Consider the following 22968-nt stretch of genomic DNA (forward strand, 5'->3'; position numbering starts at 1 on the left):
TTCACCTTTTGATTTTCAAGGGGAATATTTACATTGCTGCCATTCATACCCTCTTAATTGCAGAGGCCCAACATCTGCTACAGTCAGTCACTGGGAGACTGAAGTTTAAATTCTGAAGGGAGCGGGCTAAAAACAGCCAATAAGATTTGTTTCATTTCAATGGTAAAATGCAACTTATTGATGCCAAAGACCCCAAAGCTCATAAACTTGGTCATTAAGTGACTGTATATCAAAATTAGAAATAGTGGGCGGAGCCAAAAACAACTAACTTTTTACATGGGGAAATGTAAACTGCAGCTTTTCTTACACTGTTAATGGCAGGGTTCTCAAACTTCACACAGTTGGTCACTGGGTGACTAGGATTAATATTCGGAAAAGTAGGTGGAGCCTACAAGAGCCAATCAAAATTCACCTATTGATTTTCAAGGGGAATATTGAAACTGCAGCCATTCTTACACTGTTAATGGCAGAGGCCTCAAACCTGCTACAGTCGGTCGTTAAGTGTTTGGGGTTCAAATTCAGTAAAGGGGCGGAGCCAAAAACAGCCAGATTTCTTTGCTGGATAAACTGCTTCCATTAGCACAATTTTGATGCCAGGAACCCAAAAGCTCACAAACTTGGTCATTGAGTAGTGACTGTGTGTCAAGGTTACAAAAAGTGGGTGGAGTTAAAAACAGATTTTTCTGGGAAATTGTAAACTGCAGCCCTTCTTCACTGTTAATGGCAGGGTTCTCAAACTTAGCATAGCTGGTTACTGGGTGACTGGGATTAATATTCAGAAAAGTGGGTGGAGCCTAAAATGCCAATCAAAAATCACATGTCCCTTTTCAAGGAGAATATTAAAATTGCTGCCATTCTTGCACTGTTAATGGCACAAGCCTCAAACCTGGTACAGTTGGTCATTGGGTCACTGAGGTTCAAATTCAGAAAAGGGGACAGAGCCACAAACAGTGAATCAGATTTGTTTAATTTTTATGGGAAAATACAAATTATTGATGCCAAGGACCCCAAAACTCACAAACTTGGGCATTGAGTAGTGACTTTGTGTCCAGGTTACAAAAAGTGGGGCCGGAGCCAAAAACAAATTTCACTGGGAAAGTGTAAGCTGCAGCCCTTCTTACACTGTTTATTTCAGGGTTCCCAATCTTTGCCCAGATGGTCACTGAGTGACTGAGATATTCAGGGAAGTGGGTGGAGCCTATAATAGCCAATCAAAATTCACCTGTTGATTTTCAAGTGGAATATTTAAATTGCTGCCATTTTTACACTGTTAATAGCAGATGCCTCAAACCTGCTACAGTTGGTCATTGGGTGACTGGGGTTCAAATGCTGGAGAGGGGTAAAGCCACAAACAGCCTATCTGATTTGTTTAATTTCTAAGGGAATATACAAATTATTGATGCCAAGGACTCCAAAGCTCGCAAACTTGGTCATTGAGTGTTTGTGTGTTAGGGTTAGAAAGTGGGCGGAGCCAACACCAGTCAAATACATACCCGGGCAACGCCGGGTCATCAGTGGGTGGAGACAAATACAAATTTCACTGGGAAAATGTAAACTGCAGCCATTCTTACACTGTTAATGAGAGGGTTTTTAAACTTTGCACAGTTGGTCACTGGGTGACTGGGATTAATATTCAGAAAAGTGGGTGGAGCCTACAAAAGTGAATCAAACTTCACCTGTTGCTTTTCAAGGGGAATATTTAATTGCTACCATTCTTGAACTGTTAATGGCACAGGCCTCAAACCTGGTACAGTTGGTTATCGGGTGACTGGGGTTCAAATTCAGAAAAGGGGGTGGAGCCACACACATCCAATCAGATTTGTTTCATTTCAATGCAGATTATTGATACCAAAGACCGCAAAGCTCACAAACTTGGTCAGTGAGTAATTGTGTGTTAGGGTTAGAAAAAGTAGGCGGAGCCAACACCAGCCAAATACATATCTGGGCAACGCCGGGCAATCAGCTAGTATCTAAATAAAACCACCCTAACTTTTAGCCTATCACATTGCTGGGGGTGTGGTTATTGATAATGGCAGTTGATGCTGTCTGGTTTTTTTCCTTGTCTTCCAGCAGTAAAGATGATGACCTGCAGGCTGATTGTGGATCAAAAAACATGAACAAATTACATGGAGAATATCAATCATTTCTAGATCTCTCTTCCATTTTCTAGCTTCTTACTTTGCAATGTATTGATTTATTTTTTCCTCCCTTCTGCTAAACTTCCTCTTGAGGATGAAAATAATTTGGAAGTATTGATTGGTCGGTTCATTTAGGTCAGTCGGGGCAGGGCCGTTTCCGGGGCAATGCGGGTGGGGCGACCACCCTGGCCGCAGATCGGAAAGTAGAAGAAGGGGGCGCAGGCAGAAGGACATAACCACTAGGGAGCTGGTGACGCGCGGTGCAGCGTAATGGAAAATGGAAAAGCCACGTTCCGCTGCTGCCTGCGTCAGACGTCAAGTCATCACTTCGCGTCACCACCGCGTGATGACACCTGATGTCCTGTAGCGGTACTGCAGGCTGTCACCACCGCGTGATGACACCTGATGTCCTGTAGCGGTACTGCAGGCTGTCAGTGCTCAGTGCCCATGGAGGAGTCGGCTTTCCAGGCTCTCTTCGCCTGTGTGTTTTCCTGGTCCCTGCGTCCTCCTGGATGAGCGGCTGGTCTACTTGGATCTACTTGTGACCTGTGGCTATGTGACTGTCCCTAAAGAGTAAGGGTTCCCAAGTCCACGGGGGTGGGGGGGGGGGGGCTCAATTTTTACACCTTCGCCCTGGGTGCAATTTAGCCTAGAAACAGCTCTCGTCGGGGGCGGGGCAGATGTGTCAGTCATGGCGGCCCATAGCATAAAAATGCTGGGTACACATGATGAGATTTTCTGGCAGATTTACTACCATATCAATTATTTCCAACATGTCCGATCTGATCTCCGATCTATTCCAGTATAGGTAGCTAGTATAGTTGCCCCAGTATAGGTAGCTAGTATAGTTGCCCCAGTATAGGTAGCTAGTATAGTTGCCCCAGTATAGGTAGCTAGCATAGCTGCCCCCAGTATAGGTAGCTAGTATAGCTGCCCCCAGTATAGGTAGCTAGTATAGTTGCCCCCAGTATAGGTAGCTAGTATAGTTGCCCCAGTATAGGTAGCTAGTATAGTTGCCCCAGTATAGGTAGCTAGCATAGCTGCCCCCAGTATAGGTAGCTAGTATAGCTGCCCCCAGTATAGCTAGTATAGTTGCCCCCAGTATAGGTAGCTAGTATAGTTGCCCCCAGTATAGGTAGCTAGTATAGTTGCCCCCAGTATAGGTAGCTAGTATAGTTGCCCCCAGTATAGGTAGCTAGTATAGTTGCCTCCAGTATAGGTAGTATAGTTGCCCCCGGTATCTGCTCCCCCCCCTCCCCGTGGCTGACACTCGTGTCACCTTCTGAGCTGGCGGCTGCTTCCTCTGTGATCGTCCCTGGCCCTCTCTACTACATCATAGACCTGTCACAGCAGCGCGTCCTGCGGCTGCTGCGAACAGGAAGGAAGCAGGAGAGCGGCTTCCTGTAGCGGCGATGTATATGGATGGAGGAGGGAGGGGGGCGGAATGCCACCTGATGAACCTGCGTTATCTGGCGTCATGGGCCAACTGCCCCTGCAGGGACCACCTTGTGTTGCCGCTCTGCGTCCCCCTTTGTTCACCTGTACGTTCTCTGCTACCACTGTAGCAGTAACAGCCACTGATTAGCAGCTGCCACTATGCCAGCAGCAGTAACAGCCACTGTTTAGCAGCTGCCACTGTGCCAGCAGTAGTAACAGCCACTGATTAACAGCTGCCACTGTGCCAGTAGCCGTAACAGGCACTGATTAGCAGCCGCCACTGTGCCAGCAGCAGTAACAGCCACTGATTAGGAGCTGCCACTGTGCCAGCAGTAGTAACAGCCACTGATTAACAGCTGCCACTATGCCAGCAGCCGTAACAGGCACTGATTAGCAGCCGCCACTGTGCCAGCAGCAGTAACAGCCACTGATTAGGAGCTGCCACTGTGCCAGCAGTAGTAACAGCCACTGATTAACAGCTGCCACTATGCCAGCAGCCGTAACAGGCACTGATTAGCAGCTGCCACTGTGCCAGCAGCAGCAACAGCCACTGATTAGCAGCTGCCACTGTGCCAGCAGCAGCAACAGCCACTGATTAGCAGCTGCCACTGTGCCAGCAGCAGCAACAGCCACAGATTAGCAGCTGCCACTGTGGCAGCAGCAGCAACAGCCACAGATTAGCAGCTGCCACTGTGGCAGCAGCAGCAACAGCCACTGATTAGCAGCTGCCACTGTGCCAGCAGCAGCAACAGCCACTGATTAGCAGCTGCCACAAAAATTGTGTTCAATTTCATTACTTCCGCCCCCTAGCACTCTCAAGAATGGTGATATGGCCCTTGGCTAAAAAGATTGGACACCCCTGTGCTAGATGGCTGGTGTCAGTCTGTCCTGCTTGCCATCCCACATTCAGGGTGAGCATGTATATTTTGTACTGGCTTCAGAACTCTCAGAAACAAACATTCCGCAGAGCTGCACCTGAGAGAGCTAAAGATGTCACCATGTGATAAATGTCAGAATATAAATCAGGGAGAGGAGAGATTTTACAATGGGCAAACACTGACTGATTACTCTATAAATGAATATTGTAAAAAAGATAAGCCATTTTATTAATTGTTATTTTCACTGCAGTTCCCCTTTAACGACAGCAGCGTAACAGCCGGGTGCAGCTGGTCGGTCAGTCGCAGGACGCAATGGAAAATCACCGGCCGCGATGACCCCAATCACTGCGACTTGGAGCTCGGACAGGCCTGATATGAGCCTGTGACAGAGAGCGGCATTGTGAGCACCGAGTCAGGAGGATGTCCGCTGTCATCCTGCTCCCCTGGCTTCACTTCTGCATCCAGGTTAAAGGGGAACTCCGGAATGTGTTACGCAGAAGTATCTTCCTAGCTAGTTATATCACAATTACATTTTTGATTATCTTTTTTTTTCAGGATGGTCTCATCAGCTGTTAAATATGACTAAAGGCAGCCCTTTCACACTCAGAGTCTGACTTACTGAGATCCTCCTGGGCCGGTGCGGACGGGAAACAGGGGAGGGGCATAAGAGGGCTGCATTCATTACAATGCGTTCAATAGTATCCTCTATTAGATGGTATACATTCGGAAATCTCACTTTGGGTGATATCAGTCAGTCCCTCCCCCTCCACTGTCACCGTCCCACCAGCACCACCTAATAAATGCAGCCCCTCCTCCATCGACACAAGCCCCTCCTTGTCGGATGCAGTGCAATCATTCCAATTCAAGGGGGGGGGGGGGGGGGGGAGGGGGTATCCTCACTACTCAGGCAGCAAAAACTCTAGAACCGGCCCTGAGCGTGCCTACATACACGCAACACTATATGTCTACAACAAGTCTCCCAAGACCAATATCCACTGTAATGATACTTCAAGAGCCACATGTCTCATGCTGCTGCAATGACACTTCAAGAGCCTGTACAAGGCCACAACAATGAAGGGCATAAATAATGACATATCTGGTCATGAGTACTGGTTACAAACAGGGCCGGTTCAAGTAGCAATCGGGCCCTAGGGCAAAATTAGCCTCAGGGCCCCCGAACAGACACCCCCCTACCAAAAAGTATCATTAGATGCCCTTTGTTGCAGCCAAATTTCCCTCCTGGTCCCCTGAGCTGGCTACTGACCCTCCCCCAATCAACTCCCAACTTAACAGACTCTGCAGAGTCCCTGGGGAGCAACAGTTAAGATGGGAAGGGACACCTTGGGGGCCCCTACAGGCTCTGGGGCCCTGGGGCAATTGCCCATTTTTTCCTATGGTAGCTCCGGCCCTGGTTACAAAGCAATTTCCCTGCTCTGTTTTTCATAAACTTTTCAGTGATATTTTATATGGGCAGCATGGAAAACAAACTTCGTTCAGAAGTGATAGTCCAACGATAAAGGTGAGATGATTAATCCAGCAGTGTCTCTCCTCTGACTGCTGATGTCCCAGCAAGGAAACCACCAATACAGAGTCACTGAGTGACAGTGCGGTCAGCCATAACATTCCACTGACACTGATTACCGGTATATCGTTGCACGAGAGCGATTCTTCCAACATGTATAAAGGTGGTGGCCACATACCAGGCAATTTTTCAATTCAAGAACTGCTATCAATTTTTCGAATGTACCTCATAGATAAGTTCAATTTTTCCCAAATTGTGAAAAAAAAAAAAAAATACTGAAAACTGAGAAAAAAAATGCTTAGGTCTGTACCTCAAGAATTTGTCAACCCTACACCATTCAATTTTCATTTACATTGATTGGGAAAATTTATCTTTTTCTGTACAACTGATCATTTTTATCGAATTGGACCATTTTACTGTATGGTCTGTGTGGCCACCTTTAGAGTTTTTTTCAGATATTAGAGATAGTTTCCTTGGGGCGTAGTGACATCTCTTCTGCCTCATACCTCTGTGGTTTACACATTGAGAAAGGTTGGTTAGGAAATGAGTAGAGTTTGTCCATTTCTTCCTCCCATTTATTAATGAACCAGATTTTTGCGACGTTTGGGTCACTCAGCGTACGGTATAGGAGCGATTCATCTTTTATGTTTACATTGTGGGGAAAACAATTATATTACAGATTTATGAATTAGGGTCTGCATGAAATGACTGACTTTTAAAGAGAAACCGTATCCAAGAATAGAACTTCATCCCAATCAGTAGCTGATACCCCCTTTCCCAGGAGAAATCTATTCCTTTTCTCTAACGGATCATCAGGGCGCTCTGTATGGCTGATATTGTGGTGAAACCCCTCCCACAGTGTGATGTCAGGACCATGGTTCTCTGACATCACACTGTGAGAGCCTTGTTGTATTGTGGGAAATATCAGCTGTTTCCAAGTGCCAAAAAAAGCAAGCAGCATCTCCTTCCACTGACATCACCTGCCAGCAATTAACAATATCACCATGTGATAAATGTCAGAATGTAAATCAGGGAGAGGAAAGATTTTACAATGAGCAAACACTGACTAAATCATTTATTCATAATTAGTGTAAAAATGATGCACCTTTTTTATTACATTATTTTCACTGGAGTTCCTCTTTAAGTGAGTAAGTAAGACTGCATAGAACTTGATATGATTTCATTTTGTCTTCAAACAGTTATGGAGCGATGGGAGGTGGCCCTTCGGTCTGACCAATCACATATCCTTTTCAGATTCTGATTGCTCATCTGTGGGATGTGCTGAGAATCGGAGTCTGACCCATGGAGACCCAATCTCACAACTTAAAGTGGACCTGAACTCTTACACAGGACAGAAAGAAAACAGAGAAATGCACCCTGTATGTATTTAGAGATTATCCTGTCTAATTCCCTCTCATCTGCGACTAATCACAACTGTAATTTGATCTCTCAGCTGTGTCAGCTGGCTGCCTTGGCAGAGCAGGCAATTTGTAAACACAGGATTTTAACACTATGTCTGCTTCCATGAAAGCAGGAAGTAGACACACTAAAGATTTATTGCATGATTTGTATCTGCTGTAATAAAGAAATGTTATTATGCTGTTGCGTATCTTTTAGAGCAGAGAGGAAGATCTAAAACATTTGGAAGCCCCTGCTGATAACATCTTGGTGGTGGACACCACAGTAGCACCTTCTCAGGTCTTATGGAGTCCAAACCTCAACGGCTCAGACAAGAGAAAGCTACACAACAGCGGACCTACAGGCTTTGGCTGATCTGCGGATAAAGAGAACATGTTGCGGCTACCCAACAATCCTCCACATCCTAAATACCTATTATGGGTGGAAGAAAACCTCCAGACCCACATCTATGGTAAATATCCATCTATTAAATCTATTTATTCTAGATTATATAAAAAATTGCATGAAATAAAGGGAAAAACAATGACTTACTTTGGGCGAGTCCCTTCTTACGTCCTCTGCTGTGAAGCGGCCGAGATAAGAGTTTTATAGTCGTACGTTGAACAGGTGACCTGAACTCTGGGTCTCCATGGCAACAAGGAAATAGTTACCTGTAAAGTTAAGGAGGCTGAACTTTTTTTTTATTATGCAGAGTTATTTCCCATGGCCGCCCAGTGCCATCCCTCTCCCTTATCCCGGATCGCATGTCCTTCATTTAGGAGGACACTGAAGGGTCCTTGTGTGTCCCCAGCCGGGAGGGGGGTGCTGGGCTGTTCTCAGTGAAAAGTTACACCGGCCGGGGGAAATGGAATTGTATGGGGCCATTGTTCAGCAGGAATCAGCGCAGCCTGGAGATCAGGTGATCAAGGCCCGTTTATCATCGTTCCAGGAGGCCCGGCATGCTCCAGTACACCAAGGAGGACAGGGGTGACAGCAGGACATTACAGTACCATAGTAGAGATATAGTAGAATGTAGTACATTATTCAGGACAACCACTTTTCTCCTGGTTTCAGCATCAGAAATACTTCCTACATCTTTATATTGCTGTATAGTGCTATGTAGCCCCTCCCACTGAAGCTGATCCTAGGCTGTTTATTATGCGGAATTCTCCCCCAGAGAATTCTATTGTGTAAAATGCCTGAAAGGGTGTGTGCGGCTTACGCTGCACCCCTTCCTCTACTGTAATGGGCAGCTGCTCCCAGGTCAAGCCAACGTTTGCTAGAGATGAGCTGAAATTTTCGAAATTTCGCATTACTATAATTACGCATGCGAAATTTGCGATTACGATGCGAAATTAGCGTAGCGAAATTGCCATTAAAATCGTAATTGAAAATACCGTAAGCGTAATTTTCAACGCGAAATTTCGCGTTTCGTTCATGCCGTAATTTCGCATTAAACGCTACCGTAATTTCGCGTTAAACCGTAACGCTCCGTATAATATAAAAAAGCCGCCGACTTTAAGGGTTAATAGCAAAGCCCCCTTAAATGCTAAGAGCCTCAAATTTGGAGAATATATTAAGGAGATCAGGAGGAATAAGAGGAAAAAAATTTTTTTCAAAAAGACCTTATAGTTTTTGAGAAAATCGATGTTAAAGTTTCAAAGTAAAAATGTATACATTTAAAAACCCGCCGACTTTAACGGTTAATAGCAAAGCCTGCTTAAAGTTTAGGAACACCAAATTCCTAGGGTATATTAAGGGGATCAGTGGGAATAAGAGGAAAAAAATTTTTTTCAAAAACACCTTATAGTTTTTGAGAAAATCGATTTTTAAGTTTCAAGGGCAAAAATGTCTTTTAAATGCGGAAAATGTCAGTTTTTTTTTGCACAGGTAACAATAGTGTATTATTTTCATAGATTCCCCCAAGTGGGAAGAGTTTTACTTTCTTCGTTCTGAGTGTGGGAAATATAAAAAAAAAACGACGTGGGGTCCCCCCTCCCAGACCTCTTTAACCCCTTGTCCCCCATGCAGTCTGGGATAGCCAGAATGCGGAGCACCGGCCGCGTGGGGCTCCGCACCCTGACTATACCAGCCCGCATGGTCCATGGATTGGGGGGTCTCGGAAGGGGAGGGGCAGCCAAGCTTTCCCCTCCCCCTCCGAGCCCTTGTCCAATCCAAGGACAAGGGGCTCTTCTCCACCTCCGATGGGCGGTGGAGGTGGAGGCCGCGATTTCCTGGGTGGGGGGTTCATGGTGGAATCTGGGAGTCCCCTTTAAAAAGGGGTCCCCCAGATGCCCACCCCCCTCCCAGGAGAAATGAGTATAGAGGTACTTGTAGTACCCCTTACCCATTTCCTTTAAGAGTTAAAAGTAAATAAACACACAAACACATAGAAAAAGTATTTTAATTGAACAAAAAACATAACCACGAAAAAAGTCCTTTAATATTCTTAATTAACCATTAATACTTACCTGTCCCTTTAAATAAATGATCCCACGCAATATCCTCGGAAATGTTCTATCAGTTACAATGTAACAAAGTTATTACAATATAACAACTTTGTTACATTGTAACTACGCCGCACCCGACGTCACTCACCGCCGCCGCCGCGTCTGCGCTGCAGGACCCGACAGAGCTCTGAGCTATAGCTCAGAGCTCTCGAAAGCATCTTTGTATTTGGGCTCCAAGGAGCCCCATTGGTCCTTAGCAGACCAATGGGGTTCCTTCTGATTTGAAGGAACCCCATTGGTCTGCTAAGGACCAATGGGGCTCCTTGGAGCCCAAATACAAAGATGCTTCTCAGAGCTCTGAGCTATATAGCTCAGAGCTCTGTCGGGTCCGTGCAGGACGCTAAGTCCCCGCCGGCTCCGCTGCCCTCCCCGCCTCTCCCACATGTCACCCACATGTCACCCACATGTGGGTGACATGTGGGTGACAGATGTGGGCGGGGTGGACAGCGGGAGCTGCGGGGACTTAGCGTCCTGCACGGACGCGTATGCGGCGGCTGAGCGGCGAGTGGCGTCGGGTGCGGCGTAGTTACAATGTAACAAAGTTGTTACATAATAACTTTGTTACATTGTAACTGATAGAACATTTCCGAGGATATTGCGTGGGATCATTTATTTAAAGGGACAGGTAAGTATTAATGGTCACTGGCGTATCCAGACGGGGGTTCTGGGTGTATGGAACACCCCCCTGAGACTCCTGTCCCTTTAAAAAAAATTCCCTGAAATCCCTGAAGCGGCCAAGCTGGTAAAGGCTTGCCTCCTGCAGGGATTGTGGGAAAAACTCAGCTCTTTCACTATTGTAAAGACTGCATGTAGACAGCTACAAAAGGTATTTCACAGGTTGAAAAGTTTTGACAGTCCCTAAACTCCAGGAGGGCTGCCTGCAGCTTGTGTGAGAGGCTTTTTTGCATTTGGCTGGCAGGGACAGGAGACACATGCAAGTAGCCTGTGTGATGGGGGACTGCAATACAGATACTCTCTCTGCATTCACTATTGTTTTCCTCCTTCCCCTAGTGCTGGCTGGAAGGGGGGCAATCTCCCCCCAGGCAGCCTTTCATTCTGAGATTTGTGTCTGGTGTATTCAGGTGAAACACTAGGCTAGCTGATAAAAGTGCAATTAGAGGGCAGACAAGCTGGTAAATATACACAGCATGATGCAGAGCTTGCCTGGAGGGTCTGTGGGCAAACATCTGTCTGGTCTCTCCTCATTGTTATTATGACTGCATGTGTGGATAAGGTGTTAAACAAAGTGAAAAGTTTTTGACAGTCCCTAGACTCCAGGAGGGCTGCTTTCTGACTTGTGTGAGAGACTGTCAGGGATAGGAGTCCTATTACAGGCAAGTAGCCTGTCTGATGTGGGACTGCAATACAGATAAGCTCTCTGCTCCATCTCAGGCTATTCTCAGTCTCTCTCCACTCCTCCTCTTACTGGGCTAATGCACGCCAAAATCACAATAGCAATTGCTAGCAATTAGTGAATGCAATTTTGTGAAGCGATTTTCAGAGCAATTTCTGAATGAATTGCTCAAAAAAATGCTACATGCAATATACCTGCGATTTTGAAAAAATCACAACGCTGCTGTGGGAACACCCGCATAGGGTAACATTAGCCAAGCGCTTTTCAAATCACTGTCGATTTGAAAAACGCTCAGAAACCCTCTTGGTGTGCACCAGCCCTCCCTCATTCACCTTTGTTTCCCTCTTTCCCTAGTGCTGGCTGGCTGTGTCTTCTTGTCATACAGGAAAGCTAAATAAAAGTGCAATCCTGGTGAGGCAAATTATTATTATTTAGTATTTATATAGCGCCGCCATCTTCCGCAGATGCATATAACCCTGCATCATATGGCTATCGCTTGCGCTATGTGACACAGTGGCATATTCCACTGAATTGTCCAAACTAAGTCTATCTCCTGTTCCTCTCTCGGGGAATTGTTCCAACGCTGTCCCCCGTTCAAATTTTCTGCTACCAGAAGCCCTCAGAAACACTCGTGTCCTTGAGTACTTCCAAAGACAGGCAGCCCCGTAATACGCCAGCGCACTTTTGTGCATGGGCAGTATGGAGCCACCTGTCTTCCGAAGCACTCGGGGACATAAGTGCTTCCGGACCTTTCAGGAATCCCCCCCTTAAAAATCCTGCATTTGCCCCTGATGGTTAATTAAGAATATTAAAGGACTTTTTTCGTGGTTATGTTTTTTGTTCAATTAAAATACTTTTTCTATGTGTTTGTGTGTTTATTTACTTTTAACTCTTAAAGGAAATGGGTAAGGGGTACTACAAGTACCTCTATACTCATTTCTCCTGGGAGGGGGGTGGGCATCTGGGGGACCCCTTTTTAAAGGGGACTCCCAGATTCCACCATGAACCCCCCACCCAGGAAATCGCGGCCTCCACCTCCACCGCCCATCGGAGGTGGAGAAGAGCCCCTTGTCCTTGGATTGGACAAGGGCTCGGAGGGGGAGGGGAAAGCTTGGCTGCCCCTCCCCTTCCGAGACCCCCCAATCCATGGACCATGTGGGCTGGTATAGTCAGGGTGCGGAGCCCCACGCGGCCGGTGCTCCGCATTCTGGCTATCCCAGTCTGCATGGGGGACAAGGGGTTAAAGAGGTCTGGGAGGGGGGACCCTACGTCGTTTTTTTTTTATATTTCCCACACTCAGAACGAAGTAAGTAAAACTCTTCCCACTTGGGGGAATCTATGAAAATAATACACTATTGTTACCTGTGCAAAAAAAACTGACATTTTCCGCATTTAAAAGACATTTTCGCCCTTGAAACTTAAAAATCGATTTTCTCAAAAACTATAAGGTCTTTTTGAAAAAAATTTTTTTCCTCTTATTCCCACTGATCCCCTTAATATACCCTGGGAATTTGGTGTTCCTAAACTTTAAGCAGGCTTTGCTATTAACCGTTAAAGTCGGCGGGTTTTTAAATGTTTACATTTTTCCTTTGAAACTTTAACATCGATTTTCTCAAAAACTATAAGGTCTTTTTGAAAAAAAATTTTTTCCTCTTATTCCTCCTGATCTCCTTAATATATTCTCCAAATTTGAGGCTCTTAGCATTTAAGGGGGCTTTGCTATTAACCCTTAAAGTCGGCGGCTTTTTTATATTATACGGAGCGCTACGGTTTAACGCGAAATTACGGTAGCGTTTAATACGAAATTACGGCATGATACGACTGTAATGCGAAAATTACGCGAAAATTACGCTTACGCGAAATTTCGCGAAATCCTTCTTCATTACGATTATGTACTTACGGCCATAATCGTAATTACACTAATTACGCGAAATTTCGCAAAATCGTAATTAGGTCATTACGCTCATCTCTAGTCGGCATGCAGTCATAAATGTAATACATATAAGAGGTTCCAGGAAAAGGGACCGGTAACGCTAACCCAGCAGCAGCACACGTGATGGAACAAGAGGAGGGTGGCGCAGGAGGAGAAGGCCACGCTTTGAGACACAACAACCCAGGCCTTGCATGAGGACAAGAAGCGTGCGGATAGCAATTTGCATTTTGTCGCCATGCAGTCATAAATGTAATACAGATGAGAGGTTCAATAAACAGGGACCGGAAACGCTAACCCATCACAGATGTTCATTGTTCATGTTACTTGGTTGGGGTCCGGGAGTGTTGCGTAGTCGTTTCCAATCCAGGATTGATTCATTTTAATTTGAGTCAGACGGTCTGCATTTTCTGTGGAGAGGCGGATACGCCGCCGATCTGTGACGATGCCTCCGGCAGCACTGAAACAGCGTTCCGACATAACGCTGGCTGCCGGGCAAGCCAGCACCTCTATTGCGTACATTGTCAGTTTGTGCCAGGTGTCTAGCTTCGATACCCAATAGTTGAAGGGTGCAGATGGATTGTTCAACACAGCTACGCCATCTGACATGTAGTCCTTGACCATCTTCTCCAGGCGATCGGTGTTGGAGGTGGATCTGCACGCTTGCTGTTCTGTGTGCTGCTGCATGGGTGTCAGAAAATTTTCCCACTCCAAGGACACTGCCGATACCATTCCCTTTTGGGCACTAGCTGCGGCTTGTGTTGTTTGCTGCCCTCCTGGTCGTCCTGGGTTTGCGGAAGTCAGTCTGTCGGCGTACAACTGGCTAGAGGAGGGGGAGGATGTCAATCTCCTCTCTAAAGTCTCCACAAGGGCCTGCTGGTATTCTTCCATTTTGACCTGTCTGGCTCTTTCTTCAAGCAGTTTTGGAACATTGTGTTTGTACCGTGGATCCAGAAGGGTATAAACCCAGTAATTGGTGTTGTCCAGAATGCGCACAATGCGTGGGTCGCGTTCAATGCAGTCCTAGGCCGAAGAGGTCATAGCCTAGGGTCACAAAACCTGTTTATTGGGCAATTTCAATGGTGGCGAGTCTGACGTACATAAATCGCAGCAATGGCCGTTAGCAACGTCTGAATCTCACGAAATGTCTCATGCAGGTAGAAGACATATTGTTAGACTTGGGCTCCAAAGATGGGTTCCCTACATCTCTGCAAACCAGAGTTACAGGGCTCCAAATTTGGTAAAATCCCCCATAGGCTTTCATTGGGCCTCCTATTTACAGTTCCAAAATCTCACATCTTTTCAAAGGGCAATTACTCAGCAGTGGCAAATTTTCTAGCATTGTAGGGACCCTTAGGGGGAACATGACTGGTGAGTTTCGGGCCCCTAGGCCGAAGAGGTCATAGCCTAGGGTCACAAAAACCTGTTTATTGGGGCTATTTCAATGGTAGTGATGGTGACGTACATAAATCGCAGCAATGGCCGTTAGCAAAGTCTGAATCTCACGAAATGTCTCATGCAGGTAGAAGACATATTGTTAGACTTGGATTCCAAAGATGGGGTCCCTACATCTCTGCAAACCAGAGTTACAGGGGTCCAAAATTGGTAAAATCCCCCATAGGATTTCATTGGCTCCCTATTTCACTTTCCAAAATCTCACATCTTTTCAAAGGGCAATGGCTCAGCAGTACCAAATTTTCTAGCATTGTAGGGACCCTTAGGGGGAACATGACTGGTGAGTTTCGGGCCCCTAGGCCGAAGAGGTCATAGCCTAGGGTCACAAAAACCTGTTTATTGGGGCTATTTCAATGGTAGTGATGGTGACGTACATAAATCGCAGCAATGGCCGTTAGCAAAGTCTGAATCTCACGAAATGTCTCATGCAGGTAGAAGACATATTGTTAGACTTGGATTCCAAAGATGGGGTCCCTACATCTCTGCAAACCAGAGTTACAGGGGTCCAAAATTGGTAAAATCCCCCATAGGATTTCATTGGCTCCCTATTTCACTTTCCAAAATCTCACATCTTTTCAAAGGGCAATGGCTCAGCAGTGGCAAAACTCACCAGTCATGATCCCCCTAAGGGTCCCTACAATGCTAGAAAATTTGGTACTGCTGAGCCATTGCCCTTTGAAAAGATGTGAGATTTTGGAAAGTGAAATAGGGAGCCAATGAAATCCTATGGGGGATTTTACCAATTTTGGACCCCTGTAACTCTGGTTTGCAGAGATGTAGGGACTCCATCTTTGGAATCCAAGTCTAACAATATGTCTTCTACCTGCATGAGACATTTCGTGAGATTCAGACTTTGCTAACGGCCATTGCTGCGATTTATGTACGTCACCATCACTACCATTGAAATAGCCCCAATAAACAGGTTTTTGTGACCCTAGGCTATGACCTCTTCGGCCTAGGGGCCCAAAACTCACCAGTCATGTTCCCCCTAAGGGTCCCTACAATGCGAGAAAATTTGGTACTGCTGAGCCATTGCCCTTTGAAAAGATGTGAGATTTTGGAAAGTGAAATAGGGGGCCAATGAAATCCTATGGGGGATTTTACCAATTTTGGACCCCTGTAACTCTGGTTTGCAGAGATGTAGGGACCCCATCTTTGGAATCCAAGTCTAACAATATGTCTTCTACCTGCATTAGACATTTCGTGAGATTCAGACTTTGCTAACGGCCATTGCTGCGATTTATGTACGTCACCATCACTACCATTGAAATAGCCCCAATAAACAGGTTTTTGTGACCCTAGGCTATGACCTCTTCGGCCTAGGGGCCCGAAACTCACCAGTCATGTTCCTCCTAAGGGTCCCTACAATGCTAGAAAATTTGGTACTGCTGAGCCATTGCCCTTTGAAAAGATGTGAGATTTTGGAAAGTGAAATAGGGAGCCAATGAAATCCTATGGGGGATTTTACCAATTTTGGACCCCTGTAACTCTGGTTTGCAGAGATGTAGGGACCCCATCTTTGGAATCCAAGTCTAACAATATGTCTTCTACCGGCATGAGACATTTCGTGAGATTCAGACTTTGCTAACGGCCATTGCTGCGATTTATGTACGTCACCATCACTACCATTGAAATAGCCCCAATAAACAGGTTTTTGTGACCCTAGGCTATGACCTCTTCGGCCTAGGGGCCCGAAACTCACCAGTCATGTTCCTCCTAAGGGTCCCTACAATGCTAGAAAATTTGGTACTGCTGAGCCATTGCCCTTTGAAAAGATGTGAGATTTTGGAAAGTGAAATAGGGAGCCAATGAAATCCTATGGGGGATTTTACCAATTTTGGACCCCTGTAACTCTGGTTTGCAGAGATGTAGGGACCCCATCTTTGGAATCCAAGTCTAACAATATGTCTTCTACCGGCATGAGACATTTCGTGAGATTCAGACTTTGCTAACGGCCATTGCTGCGATTTATGTACGTCAGACTCGCCACCATTGAAATTGCCCAATAAACAGGTTTTGTGACCCTAGGCTATGACCTCTTCGGCCTAGGACTGCATTGAACGCGACCCACGCATTGTGCGCATTCTGGACAACACCAATTACTGGGTTTATACCCTTCTGGATCCACGGTACAAACACAATGTTCCAAAACTGCTTGAAGAAAGAGCCAGACAGGTCAAAATGGAAGAATACCAGCAGGCCCTTGTGGAGACTTTAGAGAGGAGATTGACATCCTCCCCCTCCTCTAGCCAGTTGTACGCCGACAGACTGACGTCCGCAAACCCAGGACGACCAGGAGGGCAGCAAACAACACAAGCCGCAGCTAGTGCCCAAAAGGGAATGGTATCGGCAGTGTCCTTGGAGTGGGAAAATTTTCTGACAACCATGCAGCAGCACACAGAACAGCAAGCGTGCAGATCCACCTCCAACACCGATCGCCTGGAGAAGATGGTCAAGGACTACATGTCAGATGGCGTAGCTGTGTTGAACAATCCATCTGCACCCTTCAACTATTGGGTATCGAAGCTAGACACCTGGCACAAACTGGCAATGTACGCAATAGAGGTGCTGGCTTGCCCGGCAGCCAGCGTTATGTCGGAACGCTGTTTCAGTGCTGCCGGAGGCATCGTCACAGATCGGCGGCGTATCCGCCTCTCCACAGAAAATGCAGACCGTCTGACTCAAATTAAAATGAATCAATCCTGGATTGGAAACGACTACGCAACACTCCCGGACCCCAACCAAGTAACATGAACAATGAACATCTGTGATGGGTTAGCGTTTCCGGTCCCTGTTTATTGAACCTCTCATCTGTATTACATTTATGACTGCATGGCGACAAAATGCAAATTGCTATCCGCACGCTTCTTGTCCTCATGCAAGGCCTGGGTTGTTGTGTCTCAAAGCGTGGCCTTCTCCTCCTGCGCCACCCTCCTCCTGTTCCATCACGTGTGCTGCTGCTGGGTTAGCGTTACCGGTCCCTTTTCCTGGAACCTCTTATATGTATTACATTTATGACTGCATGCCGACAAAAAGCATGTTACCTGTGCAAAGAAAACAGACATTTCCCGCATTTAAAAGACAGTTTTCCCTTTGAAACTTTAAAATCGATTTTCTCAAAAACTATAAGCTCTTTTTGCTAAAAAATTTTTCCTCTTGTACCCACTCCCAAGGTGCACATACCCTGTAAATTTGGGGTATGTAGCATGTAAGGAGGCTTTACAAAGCACAAAAGTTCGGGTCCCCATTGACTTCCATTATGTTCGGAGTTCGGGTCGAACACCCGAACATCGCGGCCATGTTCGGCCTGTTCGGCCCGAGCCCGAACACCTAGATGTTCGCCCAACACTAGCTGGCTGCTCACTGACAGACTTGCTCCAGTGCTGTTTAGCAAGTGCTGTATACAGTGATAAACCTAAAGCTTTGAGTGCTAAACACCTTCAATACACTATTGTTCAATAGTTGTTGTTTTTTTAGCTAGCTAGCTTGTAATTCACAGTTAGGTCCTGTCTGTGTCTGTGTGTGCTGTGCAGGCCAGCAGGACAGTATAGGGAATAGGAGGATTACTGTGTTATTCTATTGTAGTTAGTACTGCAGTTAGTTGTTATGGTGGGTACACATGGTGCGTTCCCACACTCGATTTCCCGCTCGATTCCCGTCGACTCGATTATTTCCGACATGTCCGATTTGCGTTTCGATGGATCGTTAGGTCGATTCGCATGTAAAGTATGCCAAATTGATCTAACGATCCATCGAAACGCAAATCGGACATGTCAGAAATAATCGAGTCGATGGGAATCGAGTGGGAAATCGAGTGCGGGAACGCACCGCGTGTACCCACCATTAGACAGATAGTGTGCACTCCGTGCTGATTTGATTTAAAGTCCAACCCCGATTTTATTAAAGTAAAAGTACCCCACATTATCTGGTGACATCATCACGTATAAGTTGTACTATGTCTGCTGGCACCGGCAGCCGGGGGAGGAGCAGCAAGGGCAAGAGGACAGGGAGCAACATTACGGCCACCCTCAGAAGATCTGCCGTGTCAGTGTTGACCCCAGCGGGCAGCCTACCCTCAGTTAGCGAGCGTTTCGCTCCAGACGCCACGATTGAACTCAGGGCTGTAAGCCGCAAGGAGTTTGAGGAGTATGTTCTGGGTTTTGAGGAGGGATGAGCATGAGGAGTTAAAGAGGCTGAAGCAAGCTGGCGCTGGCTCCCACCGCCACGGTGCCACAGGTCACTGCTGCTGATACCACCACCTATATTCAACCCAAAACACAATTGCAGTGTCATTTTTTGGAGGTGTCTGGGCTGAGAACTGTCATGTCCCAATTGTGCGGTTGGACTTTGGACACAATGTGAGCTGCACGGCCGTCGACCGCTTTCTGGAACCTATCCTGATGTTAATAATTTACAGGCCCTTTTTTTTTTTTTTTTCAATTTATGTTAACAAAATAATAAATTTGTGTTTTCCTTTAAAAAACATGATGCTGCATGCATCATTTACCCTAAAAACCCCTTTTAAAGCTATTTAAAGGGCACTTCCGATTTTTCTATCCGGGTACCCGAATAGGTCGGGTACCCGTGGGTAATTTGGTCGGATATCCGAATTCTATCCGGGTACCCGCAAGGTCGGATCCGGGTACCCGAATCCGGATCCGGGCGGGTATTAAAAAGTACTACCCGAGCAACCCTGATTACAGATATTGTACGATTGGGCAGTGATAGTTGCTAATGCTAAACCTTATTCTTAGACGAGCTGTCCCTTTACCGATTCCAAACCCTAACCAACCACCTCATTGATGCCTGCCTAGCCCAACTGACCACCTCATCAAAGCTTAACTCTAACCGACCACCTCATCAAAGCCTAACTCTAATCAACCTCCTCATCGATGCCAAACCATAACCAACCCCCTCATCGATGCCTGCCTAGCCCTAACCGACCACCTCATCCGATGCCAAACCCTAACTGATGCCTAACCCTAACCAACCCCCTTATCGATGCCTAACCCTAACTGATGCCTAACCCTAACTGACCCCCTCATCGATGCCTAACCCTAACTGATGCCTAACCCTAACCAAGCCCCTCATCGATGCCTAACCCTAACTGATGCCTAACCCTAACTGACCCCCTCATCGATGCCTAACCCTAACTGACCCCCTCATCGATGCCTAACCCTAACCAAGCCCCTCATCGATGCCTAACCCTAACCAAGCCCCTCATCGATGCCTAACCCTAACTGATGCCTAACCCTAACCAAGCCCCTCATCGATGCCTAACCCTAACTGATGCCTAACCCTAACTGACCCCCTCATCGATGCCTAACCCTAACTGATGCCTAACCCTAACCAACCCCCTCATCGGTGCCTAACCCTAACTGATACCTAACCCTAACTGACCCCCTCATCGATGCCTAACCCTAACTGATACCTAACCCTAACTGACCCCCTCATCGATGCCTAACCCTAACCGACCCCCTCATCGATGCCTAACCCTAACTGATGCCTAACCCTAACTGACCCCCTCATCGATGCCTAACCGTAACCATACCGCCTCCTCTCTTTGAAAACGCGCCAATATCCGCATCGTCTTCGCTGTTACATACATAAGATATTGAGTGTCGTGGAAGTTTGGACCCCCCATAGGCATCCATGTCAATTGCAGCTATAATGGCAAATTTGGGAGTCCGATAAAACTGTGTGCGGCAGCGCCGCCCGCCATACAAACTGTGGCTACAAATAGCAAGTGCCCAAATTTCCCTTTTATAGCTTCGATTAAAGGACCATGACTCCAAAACCAGAAGCAGTTAAAATCTGACAGAACTAAAACTTTTTGGGCCAGTCCATCCCCTCATAGGGGATTCTCAGGGTTTTCTAAAGCAGTTGCTAAATCTAATGGCCAAAATAGTGTGCAAGGGAGTGTGTGGCTGGCTGGTATCTTACTATTTTGGCAGTTAGACTGTCGTTCAGGGAATGCTGTTGAAAAGAAAGAAAACCTTGAAAATCCCCCATGAGGAGATTAACTAGTCCAAAAACCTGTTGGTTCTGTCAGATTTTAACTGCTTACTTTTTTCACTGGAGTGGTCCTTTAACATGGGCACCTACGGGGCACCCAAAAACATCCATAGTGTGGCACCTCCAGCACCCAAATGTCCCATTTTGGGCCAGTCTGAATCACAAGACTGGCTGGACGGAACTAAAACCTTGGTATCTGTCTGCCCCCCCCCCCCCCCCCCCCTCAGCTTTGGCTGAAGCTGCCTGTGGTGGTCGTTCCTGGGCCCAGAATGCCATTATACAGATGCCTGGCGGTGCAGAGCGGAGCCTTGTTATCCCGCGCAGCACCTGAGCCCGCAGCTGTTGGACGATGTTTGCAGAGTCTCACATTTCGGAGCTCATATGTAAATCACATCACTGGAAGATGCCCCCTAATGGCTTCCAGAGTTGGCCTGTCTGCGCGAGCCGTCAGGAGGCAGGAAGGGGATAATGGGCAGGTTTGCCCAGCGTGTCGTTGTCAGGCCGCCACTCCGGCAGGGGTCTTTTCAAACTGTGAAAATCTGAGGTGGGCCGCCTTGCCAGAAACTCGCAGTAATTTTACAGTCAATTGGCGAGAGCATCTGGAGCGATACATCACCGCCTGGAGCCGCGGGGAGGCCTGTCTGTTCCGTGGTTTCAGCCTCGGCGAGAGGAATGTTCTGTTTAGAGATTAATTGGTCCATTCCTTTCTTCTTCCTGTCTGTAGGGACGGGATGGTCTGTCAGGGCAAGGGGGTGGGGCATAGTAGAGACTGACAGGGTGCCATTATACTGATATTACCAACCACCGTGTGCGTATTACCTCTCCAAAGGGTAAGTATGCTTTTCATTTTTTGGTCTCAGAAACTCTAATACTGAACCTTTAACCCTAAGGCCCCATTTACACTTAAAGAGGAACTCCAGTGAGACTAATGTAATAAAAAAGTGCTTCATTTTTACAATAATTATGTATAAATGGTTTAGTCAGTGTTTGCTCATTGTAAAATCTTTCAAATCCCTGATTTACATTCTGACATTTATTACATGGTGACATTTACTGTTGGCAGGTGATGTAGCCGCTGCATGGTTTTTTGGCAGTTGGAAACAGCTGTAAACAGCTATTTCCCACAATGCAGCAAGGTTCCCAGACAGGAAACTGCCAAGAGTACGTACGTTTCTTGTGGGAGGGGTTTCACCACAATATCAGCCATACAGCGCCCCCTGATGGTCTGTTTGTGAAAAGCAATAGATTTCTCATGTAAAAGGGGGTATCAGCTACTGATTGGGATAAAGTTCAATTCTTGGTCAGAGTTGCTCTTTAAAGGACCACTATCGTGGAAAAAGTAGGCAGTTAAAATCGGACAGAGCCAACAGGTTTTGGGCCAGTCCAACTTTTCAACAGCAATTCCTGAGCAGCAGTTTAACTGCCAAAATAGTAAAGCTGGCCACTAACGATCCAATTTCTAGCGAAAAATCGTTAGAGCGATCAGAAATTCTGATCGGATTGGTTGTAAATAATCTCCATTGGTGGACACAATCGATTATGAACGAGTGAAAAAAATGTCGCCCGAATTAATTTCCGTCGAACGAAAATTTATATTTTCTTGGTGGTCGTGATAGATAGGAAGAAATGATTGGTTAGTTGATGGTGTAGTGAACGATTTTCCGTCCGATCAGAATTTCTGATCGCTCGAACGATTTTTCGCTAGAAATTGGACCGTTAGTGGCCAGCTTAAGATAGCAGCCAGCCTCCCTACTCACTTACACGCTGTTTTGCCAGTTGGTCTTTGCAACTGCTGTTCAGGAAATGCTGCTGAAAACAAAGAAAACCCCGAGAATCCCCCATCAGGAGATGGACTGTCCCAAAACCTGTCGGTTCTGTCAGAACTGCCTACTTTTTTCATGATAGTGGTCCTTTAATCAGTTGCTCTCAGTTATAACTGAAAGAACAACTGGTTTTCAAAGTAATGTCCATGTTTCCCAATGGCTCAGTTTACACTATACACGTTTTAACTGAAATATTTTTCATAATGCACTGCTATGGAGAAGGAAAAAGAAATGCATACCAACTGATTAAAGAGAAACCTTGACCAATAATTGAACTTCATCCCAATCAGTAGCTGATACCCCCGTTCCCATGAGAAATCTTTTCCTTTTCTCAAACGGATCATCAGGGGGCGCTTTATGGCTGATATTGTGGTGAAACCCCTCCCACAGTGTGATGTCAGGACCATGATTCTGATATCACACTGTGGGAACCTTTTCGCATTATGGAAAATAACAGCTGTTTACAGCTGTTTCCAACTGCCAAAAAAGCAAGCAGCATCTCCTTCCA

General features: G+C 46.3%; 1 protein-coding gene across 3 annotated transcripts in view; it reads right to left on the minus strand.

Annotated features, from left to right (window-relative positions):
• The window catches only part of AGR3 (anterior gradient 3, protein disulphide isomerase family member), a 57666-nt gene that overhangs the window by 28869 nt on the left and 5829 nt on the right, over nucleotides 1–22968 (minus strand). The window contains exon 1 of one of the 3 annotated variants that reach the window (XM_068238504.1): nucleotides 21254–21341. The exons of 1 other annotated variant lie outside the window; for it this stretch is intronic. The gene's annotated coding sequence lies outside the window, so the exon portion shown is untranslated. Of the gene's footprint in view, nucleotides 1–7925; nucleotides 8021–21253; nucleotides 21342–22968 lie in introns of those variants that run through there. One more of the 3 variants, XM_068238503.1, reaches the window with a different exon arrangement.

Source organism: Hyperolius riggenbachi, chromosome 5 (genome assembly GCF_040937935.1).
Source record: "Hyperolius riggenbachi isolate aHypRig1 chromosome 5, aHypRig1.pri, whole genome shotgun sequence".
NCBI classification, from domain to species: domain Eukaryota; kingdom Metazoa; phylum Chordata; class Amphibia; order Anura; family Hyperoliidae; genus Hyperolius; species Hyperolius riggenbachi.